Raw genomic sequence first — 20,955 nt, forward strand, 5'->3', positions numbered from 1 at the left:
TATATTGTACACCTGAAACTAATATAACACTGTACATTAACTCTACTGGAATTAAAAATAAAAGAACAGCAACAGCCAAGAGAATGGGACTATTCAGCTGACTAGACAGATTTTCTAGTCTTTTTCTGTGGCAGGACAGTGACCAGGACTGAGTCTTAGGGTTAAGTAAATACCCTTGGGTTTTTGAAACTTACTGTGTGAGCTCAAACTCTGAGATGAGAAAGAAAGTGAGAAAAGAGAGAAACATGTAAGATATCTTGTGTATCGGAGCCACCAGTTAATTTGACTAGAATATTAGAACTAACGTGAACTTATTTTGTACCTCTACACTGAAAACAAAACATACTGACCACAATTATTAAATGAAAAAAGCAGATTATAGAATAGTATGCACAGTGTGAGCAACTATTTATGATATATATCAATATGTTCATTTAAAAGAAAAAAACATCAGAAAGCCAAGATGTTGTCAACAGTGGTTATGTCAGGATGGTGGATTTTCATTGCATCATTTCCCTTATCTGTATTGTCTGAACTTTGTGTGATGAGTTTGTATTTTGGTAACGAGGAAAAAAGTTATTGTTTTAAATTTACTGAAGTGGTGAACCTGTTTTCCCCTCAACAGCTTTAATTAAAAAAAAAAAATGGTGTGCATCCTTTTCCTAAGAAATATAAACATTCCCCTTTCTTTCAAGTACAACAGGGCTATCAGGTTGGAGGCCATTTCAGATGTCAACCTACCAAGTAGTCTATAAAGGCAAGAAATAAGCCTTGGAACATTTTAATTGCTTTCATAACCTTGATTACAGAAAGAAGGCATCTCCTTTGTGATTTCTGCTTCTGAGAGAAAGGTGTTATGGCCAAGGGCTGAGCAGCTCACAGAATCCCTCATCCCCTTCCATGAGTGTTATTAAAGAGAAGATATCACGCTGAGCAATTGTGAGAACAAATACAGTGTCATTCCTATGCTCTGTGAGCTCAGCTGGTCCAAAGAGCCATCCCTTCTGCAAGATCACTAAGAGCTGTCCATGCAATGTCAGCTTGGACATACATCTCTATGAGAAATCACCTCCTACTGGCAGTCCCACTTCGATATACTATAGGTGCCTTGAACCCAAAACTAAATTTACCACCTTTTCTCCCCAAAACAGTGCATTTTTATGTGTTCTACTGTTGCCACTGCCCTGACCCCCACCCTACTAGACTGTGAACAGGTCACTGACCCTGTCTCATTTCTCTATAATACCAGTGCCTGGAACAGGGTAGATAATATAGTAGTTGCTCAATACGTGCTGTGGAATTACTATTGAATGAATAAGAGGTGCCCTAAAAACTTTCTTTAAAAATCCAGTCCCTTGGTAAGCTTTTGTCTTTGATCAGATCCTCTGTTCAATTTCCACTGCCCTTCTTTTGATTGTGACCCTGTGCTATCTTGGAAGCAGTTGGTTTCTGTCAATTTTCTTTTGCTAATTATCTCAGTGCCCATATCCAAGGTCACCTATTTCAAGGACCCTGTTGGGTGTCAACATTCTACATATAGTCATATTCCCCGGTTAACCCTCCCAAATAAGATTTGACAGAAAAAGGCATTTTTGAGATTTAAGGGTGAAAGAGTAGCTCAATACAATAAAAGCTCAGTAATTTGAACTAAGTGCAGGGAAGGTCAGACTGACAGTGAAAAGTACAAATTATAAAAGCTTTTTTTTTTTTTTAATAAAGAGTGACTGGTCTCATGTACAGAAGGGCTATGACCAAATTCAAAATGTACCTTTAAAAAAAATTAATGGTATATTATGGCTGGAAAGAGAGGGGAAAAAGCAAAAGCAACCAGATGCAGAAAGAAGTAACTGGGCTGAGACTAGGACACAGGCCACCAGGAAGAAGCCAACCATTAAGAATGCAACCTCTCTGGGGGCACCTGGGTGGCTCAGTCGGTTAAGCGTCCGACTTCGACTCAGGTCACGATCTCACGGTCTGTGAGTTTGAGCCCCGCGTCGGGCTCTGGGCTGATGGCTCAGAGCCTGGAGCCTGCTTCGGATTCTGTGTCTCCCTCTCTCTCTGACCCTCCCCCGTTCATGCTCTGTCTCTCTCTGTCTCAAAAATAAATAAACATTAAAAAAATTTTTTTTTTAAAAAAAGAATGCAACCTCTCTGTAGATGCTGTTTGCTGAACGATCCAGAAAGATGAGAGGAAGCTTGGGAAGTGTGAGGTAGGAAACATCGCCCATGTTTTGAACGGACCTGAAGTCATGACCAAGCAGAGGTCACATTCCACGTGAGGCAGGCATCATGCACCACAGTGGTGAGGAAAGAAGTCTGACAGTGAGCAGTGAGCATGTACTAGACACGTAGTGCAGGCCTCTGTGCCATGCCCAGTTCTTAAAGGACCAAACATGTCATACAAGCTTGAGGCATAGGACCTAGGCTGCCCACCTAGACCTCAATCCATGAGGACAAATACCATCTCTCGTGAAACCCTGAAAGAACTAAGGCAGACCCTATAACAAGACATGACAGCGAGACACAGTCAGACTACAGAAACCAGGACTCTGTGGACCAGTGGAAACCATCATGGAGGACATGGATCTCCCCTGGGGAAGGATAGGTAGAATTTGGTTAGAAAGAGAAAAGGAGGGAAGCCGGTTCAGTGGGGAGAACAGTGTGAGCAGAACCCAAAAGCGAGGAGGGGTGTGTGGACTGTGTGGGGGATGACAGCTGAGGGGATGGTGTAGGCTCCGTGCAGGAAAGTGGAGGGTCAGAAAACTGACCAACTGAGGCAGGAGGGGACCAATATGCAGTTCCTGTGTACCAGGCACTGATCCCCTCCCAGCACCAGGCATAAGGCAGTGAACAAGACAAACTAAGAACTCAGGCACCACACAGCCACCATTGAGTAGAAACAGAGATCTTATGAAAAACTGGTAGTGAGATGAAAAGCACACATAATAAAAAGAGGAGAGGCAACAAAGAAACCCACCTCAACCCCCCAAAAAAACCACAAGTTTCATCCAGTTGATACTGGCCAGGGAGAGGGAGGTGGTTACATAAATTGGTGAAAACAACCAGCTCCGCCATTGCACTTCTTTACAACTCTGAGTAACCTAGCAAGATAGGTGAATCATGAATATAGGAAAGAGGAGGTTGGGGAGCCTGGGTGGCCCCGTTGGTTAAGCATCTGACTTCAGCTCTGTTCATGATCTCATGGTTCATGAGTTTGAGCCCGGCATCAAGGCTCTGCGCTGACAGCTCAGAGCCTGGAGCCTGCTTGGGATTCTGTGTCTCCCTCTCTCTCTGCCCCTCCCCTGCTCATGCTCCGTTTTTCTCTCTCAAAAATAAATAAGCATTAAAAAACAACAACAACAACATAACCACAATGTCTATCACATGTAAAAAAATATACCAAAAATTGTCCAGACAGCATTCAGATTTCCTGGATGCTCTCTGTCTCTCTCTCTAAAAAAAGAAAGAAAAAGAAAAGGAAAGAAAGAAAAGAGGAGGTGAAGGTAGAAAAGAGCCTCCAAAATAATTATGTCACTTTAAAGAGACCACCAAATCAGGGGTGCCTGGATGGCTCAGTCAGTTAAGCGTCTGACTTCAGCTTAGGTCATGATCACACTGTCCATGAGTTTGAGCCCTGCGTCGGGCTCTGTGCTGACAGCTCGGAGCCTGGAGCCTGCTTCAGATTGTGTCTCCCTCTCTCTCTGCCCCTCCCCTACTCGTGCTCCATTTCTCTGTCTTTCAAAAGTAAATAAATATTAAAAAAAATTTTTTAAGAGACCACCAAATCAAAATAAATAGACTACTGATTCTTTCTCTTAAGAAGTGCTGACCCATGCCTTAAATTATATCTCTATTTACTTATAAAATAATTAATGTGCCAAACATTTGCAAATCAATCTAGCTTCTAGGAAGAAATTCAAATTGAATGTTTTCTCATTTGCATGGAAAAACTCTTCCTAGGACAAACTAAGTTGAGAATAATAATAGGTTTTTAAGCACTTTTATTCCTATCTATCCCTATCTTCTTACCAAAATAAAGACGGGTTCATCTCAATTTTCGCTGCAAATATTATTTTAGAGAGCTGCCACCAAGTGTAAACATCTTCATTCACTTTCCTTTAAATTGCACTCTTTTATTGAATAAATTATTCAGTGTCAGGGACCTAGACGAGGGACCACATTACTCTGAAAGAAGCTGAAATATAGTATTAGAGACGGGCAAGCTGTCATAGCAAATTGGGCATGACCCACCACCCCTCCTCCCACCTGAGCCCCTACCATGTTCCTTAAGCTTCTGTGACTGAATCATAAGTCTGGAAAACTCAATTTGGTAAGTGTGGGAAGACAGATCTTAATTGAAAAGTTCATTTCTAATAAAATGCAAGGTGGTAAAAGGTTGGGCTGGCAGGGTAGATCATTTGAGTCTTTATTAATAACATCAATTCATTTTAATTCAGTGAAGCACATAATTGGCATCAAGCTTTTCAAGTTCACCACACATTCGTGTGCCTGGAATCCCTAATATTAAAAAAAAAACACTTTTATTTGGTAATAGATGTTCTAATAATTTGCATTTTAACAAGAGGTTACTTGTAGCTGGCTTATACTAATTATAACTATGTTGAGTTTTCCTAAGCCAGTGGTACCCACCGGCCAGTGACAAATCTTTCTAAGTCTTAGCTGGAATTCCCTGTAATTATTCTGCAGTCAGCTAAGACTCCAGCAAAGAGATGAATGAGGCCCCTTGAGATTACTGCACCTTGAATAATCACAGGCGGTCGGCGGGGTCAATTACTGTTTCAGTTTGTTCCATAGCTGCTGCATGTAAATCCGTTTACCAGGAGCTTAGAGAAAGCATTTGTTTCTGTTGCTTGTGTCTCTGCAACTACTGTCATTCTGTGATGCAAGACCCTAAGGGCTCACAGGACTATCTCCATGGGAAGTGAGGGCCCTGAAGAAGGGCTGTGGTTTTGAGAAGGAAACAGAAGAAAACTTTCTCTTACTCACAGGACGGAAGAGAGGTGGAATTGTTGGCTTAGTGAAAAGGACTTAGGCCCGAGAGTCCAGAGACAGAGTTTCCTAATCCTCCTTGGCTGAGATAACCAATGAGCCAATCACACCAAGACGAGTTTCTTCTGGAATCTTGCACTGTCCTGCAATTCTCTATAGTAAGAGCTACAACGTGGAGTGGCAAAAAAAAAAAAAACACAACAAAAAAAAAAACAACAAAAAAAAAACAAGAAAAAAGCAAGAGAGAAAAGTAGCCCTACCATGAAAATAAGAACAAACAAGAGAGTAAGTAACCCATGAAGCTCTTGTCAGCATAAAATCTAACATACCATTGCCTTCACTTGAACAGAATAAATGTGCACAATGTTTCTGGTTTAATTTAATGATAACTTACTAATACCTACCGGATGTTGTTGAGGTTATGAAGATAACTAAGAATAGCCACTGCCCTCAAAGTTACAAAGCTCATACAAAAAAGACATAGGCAAAGAACATTATTAGCGAACAAATGATGTGGTTAATTACTGCTCATTCAAATAAGGTTCAATAATTTTGCAAGATTCAGGAAGTAAACTTCAGAACTTGGAAGTGTCCAAGCCTGACTGTGCATGAGAATTAGAGCACAAACCTTTTTTGAAACTTCAGAGTCCTGGATTCCAATCCAAACGTCAGAAGCTATATTTTTAATCAGCTTCCTAAGGCATTTTTATCCAGCCACCCTGACACACCAGAAAAGGTTCAAATTTTGAAACCAATGCAGCAGTTATCAAAATTTTCCCAGTTCTAAAGAAAGAAAGAAATCACCTTCATTAATCCTCCTGGCAGAGAAATGGAAGAACTTCCTGAGTTAAATCCAGAACTCAGAGTACTTTTATCCCAATTCGCCTCATCCCAACCTTCTGCTTGCTCTTCCTGTTGTGTTCTTCAATACAGTCAGGGACAGGAAGGAAGGAGAGGATGTGTTGAATTCTCAACTTTTGCAGATACTCATGTGCGATGAGGAAAGCTCAGCAGGCTGCACCGTGGAAATGCATTTAGATTGGATCTAAGGACAGCTGGAAATGTTTGGGAAGTAAAAGCAACTAATGTGACTTTTAAAGCCTGCCAAAAAGATCCGACTATAAATGAGGAGGCAAGTGAAAGAGCTCACCATAATGACCCCACCTCTATGTGGTGATAACGACGGGACTAGAACCTAGACCCCAGAAACCCCGCAAGCTCTCTCCACAAGGCCTTCCCCATCCCCCCTCCTGGCTGCCACCTGGCAGTAATGGGAGTCAGGCATACATGGTCCCGTACTCCTGCCAGGACACTTATTTATATAGGAAATGGATGACTATACAATTAATGCATCGGCACTGTGTACTTAAGATATCCTGTCTCTCAAGGCTGCTTACTTACTTATTCAGCAACCAGAAAGCTAAAGTTCACATTCAGTGGTTCCGTTTCCCCCTAAAAATGTGTTCATGGCTAAGGAACATTCACTGAAAATAGTCACCATCCCTAGGCTTTGAACTCATCTCAAGTTGGGAGACACCAGCCCTGGCTCTGGGCTGCTGGTGGCCATGGGGCAGGATTGTTTAGCATCCCACAGTAAGATCATACAAGAAGACGTAATGTTGGCTCAGGGAAAACAGGTGAGGGCAGACAAGGACATATCCTAAGCATGTGTAGTCCAGGGGTGACAGTCAAGATGGGGAGGAGCCTCGGCGTGACTGGGCAACGGGGATGCCGGGGCATCTAATGGCTTTGCTTTTATTTCCATGTGCTTTTATTTTTATAGAAGGTGTGCTCCTGGGTCCTCATGTCACCTCCCCAGATTCAGCGTCCCAACAGATGAATTGGCTAAACCTGTGTCGAGTGCCTACCCCTAGGTATCTGGAGCTAATGAGAGGCCCGGTCCCTTCTAGCCTCCTCTTTTCCTCTTTGGAAGGTAGGAAACTACTTCCTATATATCTTCTTGGAGTGGATACAGGAAAACCAAACACACAAATGATAACTTCCCACTATATAGACACCATCTTTCTCCCAGCTACCAAGGCTGGGATTCTAAGATTTTGAATCTTAGAATCATCTCAGAATATGAGAAGTGTAGCTCAATTCTGTACCCCTTTGTCCACTTATGTTCCTCCCCTGAGACTCCTTCCGATGCAGGTAGGCCAGACCGAGGACCCCGAAGGGGTCCCACAGGACTGGTGAAGAGGGTCCTCAACTTCACACAGGATGAAAATCAAATGTGAGCCAGCAGGAACTGAAGGCAGAGGGATTGAAGATATACAGAGATAGACAGATGGAGCATCCAGGAGACTCTGAAAGACAAAGAGCATGAGTCTCATCTTTGCTTGGGGCCTGAAGTTTTTATTAGCAATTGTGTTCTGGTGCACATGTCCTCTCAGGCATCCAGAAACTGGTCAGAACAAGGACAGGGTCCAAGTGTCCTTCATAAGTCACTTACTTCCTAAACCAGGGGCCCTGGCGTCAAGGTGCTTGAAGTGACTGGTCTTGGAGAACCTTATGACCACCTTGCCTGATCACCCCTTAGATGTTATCTATTGTGCTGGAATACTCCAAAGACATCATTACCTCTTTGTCCCTTACAAGGAGGACATATGCTATTTGCATTACAAGGCATGCGTAGAGTGGGATGAGGGTGCAGGTCCTAGCAAGAATAGAAGCTGGAAAAGGAGCAAAGGAAAAAAACAAAAACAAAAACACCTTTTTTTTTTTACAGGGTCCTTTAAGTTTCCCTGTCTCACTTCTCACATTCATAGGCCTTTGTGTAAAGCCTATTTTAATCACCTCCAATTGATTATCTCAACACCCCCCCACCCCCCCTTCCATCACCTGTCTGACCTGCCATGGCCAGAAAAATGTGTCAAAGGTACAGAGCTCTGGCGATGCCCCTTCTCCCTCCATAACAATTGCCAATCAAATTAGATGTGCATTCTGGGGCACCTGGGTGGCTCAGTGGGTTAAGCATCTGATTTCGGCTCAGGTCATGATCTCACAGTTCGCGGGTTCCAGCCCCGCGTCGGGCTCTGTGCTGACAGCTCAGAGCCTGAAGCCTGCTTCGGATTCTATGTCTCCCTCTCTCTCTGCCCTTCCCCTACTCTTGCTCTGTCTCTCTCTCTCTCAAAAATAAATAAACATTAAAAATTTTTTTAAATAATAAATGAGATATGTATTCTTTTCTTCTTTTTCTCAGAAAGCCTTCCATATTGTGACCTTCCCACCTACCTTTCCAGTCCCTTCTTTCCTACCATTCCCCCTAGCTACAGCCCCTGCTTCTGCATCTTTTCTCAGGCTACACCTTCTACCCAGAAGCCTTTCCCCGTAATTTCTGGTTAAAATCCTTCCCATCTGTGATACTGTGATTTATAAGATATCTGAATGACCAAAATTTATATTTCTCATGCATATTTGATCTTCCTCCACAGTTTCTGGCTCATGGCTCCTAAAAACCCTTGGAATTTCCTGTGACAAGGGTGAAAAAGATGTCTTTTGTTGTGTTAATGAGATGACTTTTGGAAAACCCTTAAGTAACCTTAAGAATGGGGGCTGGTTGCTGGGAGAAATGACCAGGTGATTCAAGGTTCTGAACTTTCAGTCCTACTTCCTACCTTTGAAGACAGGGACTAGAGGATGAATCAGCCAATGGCTGACTTAGTCAGTCATGACTGTGTAATGAAGCCTCCATAAAAAACCAAAAGGACTGGGTTCAGAGAGCTTCAGGGTTGGTGAACTCTTGAAGGTGTGGGGGGAGTGGTGCACCTGGAAGCTCCACACCCTTTCTCTGAATCTGGCCTTATATTTCTCTTCATTTGGCTGTTGATTCGTATCCCTCACTGTAGCCTTTAATAAACTGGTAAATGTTAAGTGTTTCACTGAGTCCCGTGAGATGCTCTAGCATATTAATCAAATCTAAGGAGGGGGTCACTGTAACCTCCAATCTATCGCCAGTTGGTCAGAAGCCCAGGTAATAGCCAGAGGCTTGCAGTTGGTGTCTGAGGTAGGGGATGGGGGACAGTCTTGTATAACTGAGCCCTTAACCAGTAGAATCTGATGCTATCTTGGAATAGATAGTGTCAAAATTGAACTGAATTCTCAGATACCCTACCGGCTTCTGAGAATTGCTTGGTGTTGTATGTGAGGGAACTCCCCTGCCCCTCCCCTGCCTCTCCCCTGCCCATGTTGGCATTGGTCTGGGAACCTTAAAAGAACATCCCATAAAAAATCACCATAAATATCTCTTCCTTATTGAGCCTTTCACAATGCTACCCACCTCCCAAATTGTATCTCCTTCCCCTGAGTTCAGTCATTAATGTGTCACATTTGTCTTTCTTAGAGTACATTTTGCATTGTTTTGTGCTTATGTCCTATTACCCATCCCCACCCCCAAATCCAAGCCCTTTGAGATCAGGAATCATAGTCTACTCCTCCTCCTCTCCCCCAAGCCCTGTTTCCCTAGCATGCATCACAATGCCTCCTATCAATTAGTTGCTCAAAAAATGTTTGTTAAATGTAATTAAATTTTGTGGGTTAGGCAGAGAAAATGATCCATGGTTGTCTGAATTTTATGGTAATTTGAGCCAGAGTGAAGTAAGAGCCCTGGACTGGCATCTGCCTTCCCTTCTGGATGTAGTGCATATGTGGATGGCTTTGGTGTCACCCAACACTTCCTTCATAATGGTCATTACTTGTTTTATGTCCAGGCTTCCACTGGAATATGAGCATCAGGAGGGCAGGAAACCTGCTTTTATCTGATTCTTCTCTGTTATTCCTAGTAAGTACCTCAGTGCTCAGGATATAGTAGGTGCTCAAAAAAGAGAACTGAGTCAAACTGAACTGAATCTTATCTAGTCTGATCCAGCTGCATGGAATCTAGAGGGAGGAGGGTGGTAGGCAACATGGTACACGCCTTGCACTACCTCTCAGTCAGGTGACTCCTGTCAGGAGGGAGGACCAAAATAAAGAGGACATGGTCTTCATAAGAAAGATTCCTTAATAGAAAACTGAAGCATTGCCTTGGGGCCACAACTGGCAGGGAGGAAGCACGTAAGGTAATATTTCATTAAAGGAACAAGATGGAGATGTGTAATGTTTTGCTGAAGGAAGGTCCACCTTGAGGCCCTTCTGTCTTTTCACTTTTGCTTAAAAGAGTTTTAAATGAAAGCCTGCAGTCTAATTTTGCAATTCCGTAACAATTAATTAAGAGAAGAGCTAATCTTTTCAGGAAGCTGAATAAACCATTACGCTTTTGGTAAAATTTAAAGGTCACTAAGAAGGCTCCCCCCTCAAAAAAACCTGAGAAATATATCTTCTGATACTAATTGTTCCTATATCCCACACATTAATTAGGTGACTTCTCTGGACTGCAGAGCAAGATGTCTCCCAGTCCTGCTTCACCCCATTACAGATAAACAAATCAACCATCTGTGGCTGTCTTAGAATTCCAACATCCTACCATTAGAGATCCATTCCTATCGGTTCTGGAGGCACCTTGTTAAAAGGAGACCATTTCAAAATGCCAATGTGCCTGAAAAGAGTTGTGTTATCATTGTTTCTGTTAGACTCTGCAAAGTTTTCTGGATCCAGTAGAGAGGGAGAAGTGCTAGAAGAAAGAAGGAAAAATCCAGTATCTACTGGATCCAGTAGAGAGGGAGAAGTGATAGAAGAAAGAAGGAAGGTAGATTCCTGTGGACAAGAGAGATGTTTGACAGGACCAGGGGTGGAGGAAGAGATACTGACAAAAAAGAGAACATGAATGGAAAAATCACTGCCTTTGTTTCTGCAATTTCACTTATAGCCAGGACAACTAGGGAACTTCTCAGAATTTCCTTTTCTCTAAGGAAAATATTTTCAAGGAAACTATTACTTTTTTTAAGGTAGCAAATAACCTCCTCCAACTTGTGGCAAAGGTCTTTTCAAAAATTTAATACCCTCTAGAGATTAAAGTTTATAGACAAATAGATCAGTGGGACCGAATAGAAACGCCAGAAACAGATAAATACATAAAGGGACACAGATTTAAAACAAACATGGTACTGGGGCACCTGGCCAGCTCATTCAGTAGAATATGCAAATCTTGATCTTGAGCTTAAGCCTCGTGGTTGGACATGGAGTTTACCTTAAAAAAAAAAAGTTTGAAAAAAAATAATAAATTTGGCACTGCCTCGCAATGGGGATGGAACAATATTGTCACCAAAGGATGACAATGGGATATCCATATGAAAACAATAACATTCGACTCCTATCTCATTCTATGTAAAATTTAGGTCCAGATAGACTGTAAGCACAAATGTGAAAGACAAAACAAGCAGCAACAGAAAAACTTTTAAAAGAGAACCTAAGAGATTTCTGTTATCCAAGTCAAGAAGAGTTTTCTTTTTTTTATTTTTTTTTATGTTTATTTACTTTTGAGAGAGACATAGACAGAGCATGAGTGGGAGAGGGGCAGAGAGAGGGAGACACAGATTCTGAAGTAGGCTCCAGGCTCTGAGCCTTCAGCACAGAGCCCAATGCAGGGCTCGAACCCACAAACCATGAGATCATGACCTGAACCAAAGTTGGATACTTAACTGACTGAGCCACCCAGGTGTCCCAGTAAAAGTTTTCTTAAATAGAACACAAAAAACACAAATTATAAAAGAAGGGATGATGGGAATGATACAGTTGACTATCTTTGAATTAAGAACTTGAAGACAAGAAATGACACTCTGTGAGAATATAAAACAAACCAAAGTGTGGGAAAATATGTTGCAACACATTTCAACAAAGGGTCCTCTCCAGAATACAAAAGAAACTCCTACAAATCAGATTTTTTTAAATCCAGATAGCCAGAAGAAAACTGGGCAAGAGATTTGAACAAGCACATCTGAAGAGAGAATATGCGGACAGCTCAAATACACACAAGAAATAGTGTTCAATGTCAACTTCATTACTATTGGAGAAATACAAAATCAAACCATAATAAAATACCAATGTACCTCCAAAATTAACTAAATTAAAGAGAATGGGGAACAAACAGGAACTCTCCTGTACTGCAAGTGAGAATGTCAATTACAATAACCATCTACAAAGAGTGTGGTGCTATCTACTAAAGACATACCTTCGAAACCAGCAAGTCTACTCCTGGGTGTATACCTGGCAGAAACGTGCACACATACACCAAGAAAGCACATACACTTAATGATAATAGCAACATTATTCTTTTTTTTTTTTTTTTTTGGCTTTTGCATTACACTTTTATTTCATTTTTTTTAGTTCATCAAAGATTGTTTAATTTATCTCCAACTTAGTTAACACATACTACAATAATAATTTCAGGAGTAGACTCCAGTGATTCATCCCGTATATATAACACCCAGTACTCATCCCAACAAGTATCCTGCTTAATGCTCCTACTCCTTTTAGCCCATCCCCCCACCCAAACCCCTCCAGCAACCCTGTTTGTTCTCTAAATTTAAGAGTCTCTTATGTTTTGTCCCCTTCCCTGTTTTTATATTATTTTTGTTTCCCTTCCCTTATGTTCATCTGTTCTGTGTCTTAAAGTCCTCACACGACTGAAGTCATATGAGATTTGTCTTTCTCTGACTGACTAATTTCGCTTAGCATAATACCCTCTAGTTCCATCCACGTAGCTGCAAATGGCAAGATTTCATTCTTTTTGGTTGCTGAGTAATACTCCATTGTATATATATACACCACATCTTCTTTATCCATTCATCTGTTGATGAACATTGGACTCTTTCCATACTTTGGCTATTGTCGATAACACTGCTATTAACATTGGGGTACATGTGCCCCTTCGAAACAGCACACCTGTATCCTTTGGATAAATACCTATTAGTGCAATTGTAGGGTCATAAGGTAGTTCTATTTTTAATTTTTTGAGGAACCTCCATACTGTTTTCCAGAGTGGCTGCATCAGTTTGCATTCCCACCAGCAGTCCAAAAGAAATCCTCTTTCTCTGCATCCTCACCAACATCCGTAGTTGCTTGCATTTTGACTGGTGTGAGGTGGTATCTCATTGTGGTTTTGATTTGTATTTCCCTGATGATGAGTGATGTTGAGCATTTTTTCATGTGTCTGTTAGCCATCTGGATGTCTTCTTTGGAGAAGTGTCTATTCATGTCTTTTGCCCATTTCTTCACTGGATTATTTGCATTTTGGGTGTTTGAGTATGATAAGTTCTTTATAGATTTGGGATACTAACCCTTTATCCAATATGCCATTTGCAAATATCTTCTCCCATTCTGTTGGCTGCCTTTTAGTTTTGCTGATTGTTTCCTTTGCCATGCAAAGCAAAGCTGTGCAGAAGATTTTTATCTTGATGAGGTCCCAATAGTTCATTTTTGCTTTTGTTTCCCTTGCCTCCGGACACATGTTGAGTAAGAAGTCGCTGAGGCCAAGGACAAAGAGGTTGTTTCTTGCCTTCTCTAGGATTTTGATGGCTTCCTGTCTCACGTTTAGGTCTTTCATCCATTTTGAGTTTATTTTGTGTACAGTGTAAGAAAGTGGTCTAGGTTCATTTTTCTGCATATCACTGTCAAGTTTTCCCAACACCATTTGCTGAAGAGATTCTCTTTATTCCATGGATATTCTTTCCTGCTTTGTCAAAGATTAATTGGCCATATGTTTATGGGTCCATTTCTGGGTTCTTTATTCTGTTCCATTGATCTATGTGTCTGTTTTTCTGCCAATACCATACTGTCTTGATGATCACAGCTCATCATAAGCTCAAACCAAGAAATCCTTGGTTTTCTTTTTCAGGATTATTTTGGCTATTCAGGGTTTTTCTGATTCCATACAAATTTTAGAATTGTTTGTTCTAGCACTGTGAAGAATGCTGGTGTTATTTTGATAGTGATTGCATTGAATATGTAGATTGCTTTGGGTAGTATCAACATTTTAACAATATTTGTTCCTCCAATCCATGAGCATGGAACGATTTTCCATTTTTTTGTGTCTTCTTCAATTTCTTTCATTTCAATGTATAGATTTTTCACCTCTTTTTTTTTTTTTTTAAATTTTTTTTTTCAACATTTATTTATTTTTGGGACAGAGAGAGACAGAGCATGAACGGGGGAGGGGCAGAGAGAGAGGGAGACACAGAATCGGAAGCAAGCTCCAGGCTCTGAGCCATCAGCCCAGAGCCTGACGCGGGGCTCGAACTCACGGACCGCGAGATCGTGACCTGGCTGAAGTCGGACGCTTAGCCGACTGCGCCACCCAGGCGCCCCTCACCTCTTTAGTTAGGTTTCTTCCTAGGTATTTTATGGTTGTTAGTGCAATTGTAAATGAGATCAATTCCTTTATTTCTCTTTCTGCTGCTTCATTATTGGTATATAGAAATGCAACCAATTTTTGTGCATTGATTTTATATCCTGAAACTTTGCTGAATTCATGGATCAGCTCTGGCAGTTTTTTGGTGGAATCTTTTGGGTTTTCCACATAGAGTATCATGTCATCTGCAAAGAGTGAAAGTTTGACTTCCTCCTCACCAATTTGGTTGTCTTTTATTTCTTTGTGTTGTCTAATTGCTAAGGCCAGGACTTCCAACTCTACGTTGAATGACAATGGTGAGAGTGGATATCCTTGTCATGTGAAGGATAACCTTAGGAGGAAAGCTCTCAGTTTTCCCTTTGAGGATGATATTAGTGGTGGGTCTTTCATATACTGCTTTTATGATCTTCTATCCCTACTTTCTTGAGGGTTTTTAATTAAGAAAGGATGCTATATTTTGTCAAATGTTTTCTATGAATCTATTGAGAGGATCATATGATTCTTATACTTTCTTTTATTGATGTGATGTGTCTGTTTTTCTGCCAATACCATACAGTAACCTCCATACTGTTTTCCAAGGTGTGGCACCAGTTTGCATTCCCACCAATACAAGAGGGTTCCTCGTCTTCCATATTCTCACCAACACGTGGTGTTTCTTGTGTTGCTGATTTTAGTCATTCTAACAAATGTGATGTGATATATCACATTGATTTTCAGATATTTAACTAGCCTTGCATCCCAGGTATAAATTCCACTTGATCACGGTAAATAATTCTTTCAATGTATTGTTGGATCTGGTTGCCTAGTATCTTGATCAGAATTTTTGCATCCATGTTCATCAGGGAAATTGGTCTGTAGTTCTCCTTTTTAGTGGGGTCTTGGTCTGGTTTTGGGATCAAGGTAATGCTGGTCTCATAGAATGAGTTTGGAAGCTTTCCTTCCATTTCTATTTTTTGGAACACATTCAAAAGAACAGGTGTTAACTCTTCTTTAAATTTTTGGTAGAATTCCCCTGGAAAGCCATCCAGCCCTGGACTCTTGTTTTGGGGAGATTTTTTATTACTCTTTCAATTTCTTACTGGTTATAGATCTGTTCAAATTTTCTATATCTTCCTGTTTCAGTTTTGGTAGTTTATATGTTTCTAGGAAGTTTTCCATTCCTTCCAGATTGCCCAATTTATTGGCATATAATTGCTCATAATATTCTCTTCTTATTGTTTGTATTTCTGCAGTGTTGATTGTCATCTCTCCTCTTTCATTCATGATTTTATTTGTTTGGGCCCTTTCCCTTTTCTTTTTGATCACTCTGCCTAGAAGTTTACCAATTTTGTTAATTCTTTCAAACAACCAGCTCATGATTTCATTGATCTGTTCTACCGGTTTTTTTTTAATCTCTGTATCATTGACTTCTACTCTAATCTTTGTTATTTTCTGCCTTCTGCTGGTTTGGGGTTTTATTTGCTGTTCTTTTTCTACCTCTTTAAAGTGTAAGGTTAGGTTGAATATCTGATACCTTTCTTCCTTCTTTAGGAAGGTCTGGATTGCTATATACTTCCCTCTTATGACCGACTGCCTTTGCTGCATCCCAGAGGTTTTGGGCAGTAGTGTTATCATTTTCATTACTTTTTAATTTCCTCTTTAATTTTCAGTTAACCATTCATTCTTTAGTAGGATGTTCTTTAATCTTCAAGTATTCATGGTCTTTCCAAATTTTTTCTTGTGGTTGATTTCAAGTTGCATAGCGTCGTGATCTGAAAATATGCAAGGTATGATCTCGATCTTTTTGTACTTGTTGAGGGCTGATTTGTGTCCTAGTATGTGATCTATTCTGGAGAAAGTCCCATGTGCACTTGAGAAGAATGTGTATTCTGCTGCTTTAGGATGAAATGTTCTGAATATATCTGTTAAGTCCATCCAGTCGAGTGTGTCATTCAAAGCCATTGTTTCCTTGCTGATTTTCTACTTACGTGATCTGTCCATTGTTGTAAGTGGAGTGTTGAAGTCCGCCACTATTATGGTATTATTATCAATGGGTTTCTTTATGTTTGTGATTAGTTGATTTATATATTTGGGTGCTGCCACATTTGGAGTGTAAGTGTTTACAATTGTTAGGTCTTCTTGGTAGATAGACCCCTTAATTATGATATAATGCCCTTCTTCATCTCTTGTTACAGTCTTTATTTTAAAATCTAGTTTGTCTGGTATAACTATGGCTACTCCAGCTTTCTTTTGGAAATGATTAGAGATGGCTCTCCATCCCCTTACTTTCAACCTGCAGGTGTCTTTAGATCTAAAATGGGTCTCTTGTAAACAGCATATAGATGGATCTTGTTTTCTTATCCATTCTGATACCCTATGTCTTTTGAATGGAGCTTTTAGTCCATTGACATTTAGGGTGAGTACTGAACGATATGAATTTAATGCCATTGTGTTGCCTGTAGAGTGGAGTTTCTGGTGGTGTTCTCTGGTCCTTTCTAGTCTTTGTTGCCTTGGGTTTTTTGTTTTGTTTCATCTTTTCTCCTCAGAGAGTCCCCCTTAAAATTTCTTGCAGGACTTGTTTAGTGGTCATGAACTCCTTTAGTTTTTCTTTGTCTAGGAAACTCTCTCTCCTTCTATTTTGAATGACAGCCTTGCTGGATAAAGAATTCTTGGCTTCATATTTTTCCAATTCAGCACGTTGACTATATCCTGCCATTCCTTTCCAGCCTGCCAAGTTTCTGTAGATAAGTCTGCTGCTGTCTTCCCTTAGAGGTTAAGGACTTTTTTTTCTCCATACCGCTTCCATAATTCTTTCCTTGCCTGCGTGTTTTGTGAATTTGACTAAGATATGCCTTGGTGATGATCAGTTTTTGTTGAATCTAATGGGAGTTCTCTGTGCTTCTTGGATTTTGATGTCTATGTCTTTCCCCAGATTGGGAAAGTTTTTTACTACAATTTGCTCACATAAAATTTCTACCCCTTTTTCTCTCTTTTCATCTTCTGGGACTCCTATGATTTGGATGTTATTCTTTTTAATAAGTCACTGAACTCTCTAATTCTTATATAATGACCTTTTGTCTTAGTTTCCCTCTTTTTTCCTACTTCATTATTCTCCATAATTTTTTCTTCTATATTGCTGATTTGCTGCTCTGCTTCATCCATTCAAGATTGGATCTCAGTTATAGCATTTTTTATTTCATCCTGACTTGATTTTACTACTTTTATCTCTACAGAAAGGGATTCTATGCTTTTTACAACTGCAGCTAGTATTCTTATTATTGTGATTCTAAATTCTAGTTCAGACATCTTGCTTATATCTGTGTTTAAGCTCTGTCTGTCATTTCTTCCTGTTCTTTCTTTTGGAGTGAATTCCCTCATTTTGTCATTTTCAGGGAAGAAAAATAATAAAATAAAATTAAAAATTAAAATTAAAAAATTAAAAACAACAAAAAAATTGAAATAAAGTAGCTAGATCCTAGGTGTGTTTTGGTCTGGCTGTTCAAAGAAGCTTGAAAGAATAGAGAAAAAAAGGGAAGGAGGAAAAAAAAAGAAAACAAAAGTAAGAAAAGTTTAAAAGTCAAAAATGTATATAATAAAATAGAATAAAATGAAATAAAGAAAGTGAAATAGAATTAAAAATTTTACAAAAACAGTAGAAAAAAACTTTAAAAATTTTAAAGGAAATAAAAAGAAATTTTTCTCTTTCTGTATCCAAGAAAAATAAAAGGAGAAAAAAAATTTTAAACAAAAGCAAAAAAAAAGGAAGAAAGAAAGAGAAATAAACCCAGATGAAGTTACATCCAGTTTCCTCTAGAGCTCAAACTATGAAACACTCTATAGTCCGTACACTAAGTAGGCACAGAAGCTTGTGGTGGTCCTCTAGGGCATGTGCTTGGAGGGTGCAGTTGGGCGGGGCTTGGTCTAATGGCTCCATTCTCCACTAGGTGGCCCTACTCACCTTACTGGGGTGGATAGGTGTCATGCACATGCATGTGTATGCACATGCATGGGAGAGGTGGAAATGGCATCACCAGCTTCCTAGTTTCTGGCACAGGAACTTGGTGCTCTCACTGGTCTGCAATCAAGCACCCTCCTTTGTCTCAGGCTTCCGTCCATTCCCCACTTCTACACTATCCATGTCCAAGCTTTCAGCCTGCCAGGCAGCACCTCTCTCCCAAATTTTACCCCAGATGGGGCTGTGTTTCCAAACCCCTCACTTCTGAGAACCCTCTGGCTTCTACCCTCTCTGAAACTCTGGGGAAGGCCCCAGAGAACGTTTGTGTAATCATAGTGCAGCAGAGGTTCAGAGACTACGGCTAGGTGACGGCTTGCCACAAAAAAAGTTCATGCAATCACAGAGTGGCAAAGGTTTAGAGATTATGGGAAATCACAACACACAGTTGGTGCCAGGTTTCACCACATCTGGCATCTTTATTCCAATACCAGCAAATGTGGCTGTTCTCCAACATCTGCTGGGACCTTTGCCTATGGAGAGGCCATATGGCCTCTACCAAATGCCCTCCAAGCAGGGGAACTACTTCTCCCCATGTGGCCCACAGACCCCTTGGACCTCACTGCCTGCTCCTTCTTCCCCACTAGAGCACCACCAGGCACTGAGCTCTGGAATTTCTGACTCTGTGCTCCCCTGTTTATAGAGTCCTAATGGCATTAAAACCCCATAAATGGTGTTGGGGAACAGATTTTTCATTCAGTCCATTGTGAGTGTTTCTACTCTTTCTCTTTCTTTCCAGCTACGTTCAGGTGGAGTGCTTTTCCAGCACTCTTCCAACGTGCCTCACTCTCCCCCCCTTTCTCTTTCCTCTCTCTGCAAAAACAGCTCCCTACCCTCTACGGCTTCTCTCTCTCCCCCAGTTCACCTCTCCGCACCATTTACCTGCTGAGTTCTGTGGCTCAAGTTATGCAGATTGTTGTGTTAATCCTCAGATCAATTTCCTAGGTGTGCAAAATGGTTTTGTGCTGACCTAGCTGCATTTCAGGGATGAGAGAAGCTGAGAACTTCCATGCTGCTCTGCTGTCTTGGCCCCTAGCTTCAACATTATTCTTAAGATTCCAAATGATAATGACCCAAATTGTCCAACAACAGTAAAATTAAGTATTTATACAATGAAATAACATACAACAATGACAATGAGTGAGCTACCTCTATGTTAAACAATATGGTTGAATCTCACAAACAATATTAATCTGTAAAACACAGAGACAGAAGACTACATACCTATGGATCCATTTATATAAAATTCAAAAACAGGCAAATCTAAGGTAAGCTACTGAAAGTCTGGATGGTGGTTATCTTTGTGGATTAGGCAAGGTTGATGATTGAAGGGATACAAGAGGAAGCCTTCTGGGGGCTGGAACTGTTCTGTGTTTTAAGCTGGCTGGTGATTACAGCAGTGATTTTTTTGTTTTTTACAAGTTAATTTATTTTTGAGAGAGACAGAGAGAGAAAAAGAGAGAGAGAGAGAGAAAGAGAGTGCACAAGCAGGGGAGGGGCAGAGAGAGACGGAGACACAGATTCTGAAGCAGGCTCCAGGCTGTCAGCACAGAGCCTGACATGGGGCCTGAACCCACGAATCATGAGATTATGACCTGAGCCAAAGTCAAGACGTTTAGCCAGGTAAGCCACCCAGACTCCCCCACAAATGTTTTTGATGTCTACTTAGCTAAGCTGTCCACTTAGATTTTGAATACATTTCTATATGTTTGTCATACTTAACAATAAAAAAATGTTTAAGTGAATATCCTTTAACCCAGCAATTTTATTTCCAAAAATTTAACGAAAAGTGTAACCTAAAGTTGATGTATGGTATGAAAAGATATTTGTTGCAATGTTATTGATATGGTGAAAAATTGGAAACAATATAAAGATTCAACAATACAGTATTGGATCAATAAGTTAGACTATATCTCCCTAGTGAATATAACATATCTATTAAAATTGTATTTGTTCATGTTTAAAGATGTCATGTTATATTAAGTGAAAAAAATGGTTTATAAAATAGTACAAGCAATTGAACTCTAATTTTGGAAATACATGCATAGAAAACTATGGTAAAATAAGCCATATGTTAACAGTTAGTATCCCTATAGAGAATTTTGGACACCACTTCCCAATTGTTCTGCAAATATAGATTATTAAGTTTATAAATAATAATAGCTACCACATATTGAACACTAACTGTGTGACAAATATTGAGAAAGATATAAAACATATTTTTCTTATTTAATCTTCACAAAAACCCAACAGGGTAAGTACAATTATCTGCATTTTGCAGCTAAGGAGACTGAGTAGAAGTAAATATACAAGATCGAATAACAAAAAGTGGTCAAAGTATTTAACCAGGGTCTGCCTGGCTCCCAGCAAAGGCTCCATTCCACCACATCACCCAGCAAGATTGTAGTAAGAGTAAGTTTGGGGGCACCTGGGTGGCTCAGTTAGTTAAGCATCCAAGTCTTAATTTCGGCTCAGGTCATGATCCCAGGGTCAGGCAATCAAGCCCCACATCAGGCTCTGTGCTAAGAGTGGAGCCTGCTTGGGAGTCTCTCTCCCCTCTCTGCCCCTCTCCCCTACTCACTCTCTCTCTCTCTCTCTCTCTCTCTATATATATATATATATATATATATATGCCATATATATATATGCCACATATATATGTATATAT

The sequence above is a fragment of the Lynx canadensis genome, chromosome B3, assembly GCF_007474595.2.
Source record: "Lynx canadensis isolate LIC74 chromosome B3, mLynCan4.pri.v2, whole genome shotgun sequence".
In the NCBI taxonomy this organism is placed as follows: domain Eukaryota; kingdom Metazoa; phylum Chordata; class Mammalia; order Carnivora; family Felidae; genus Lynx; species Lynx canadensis.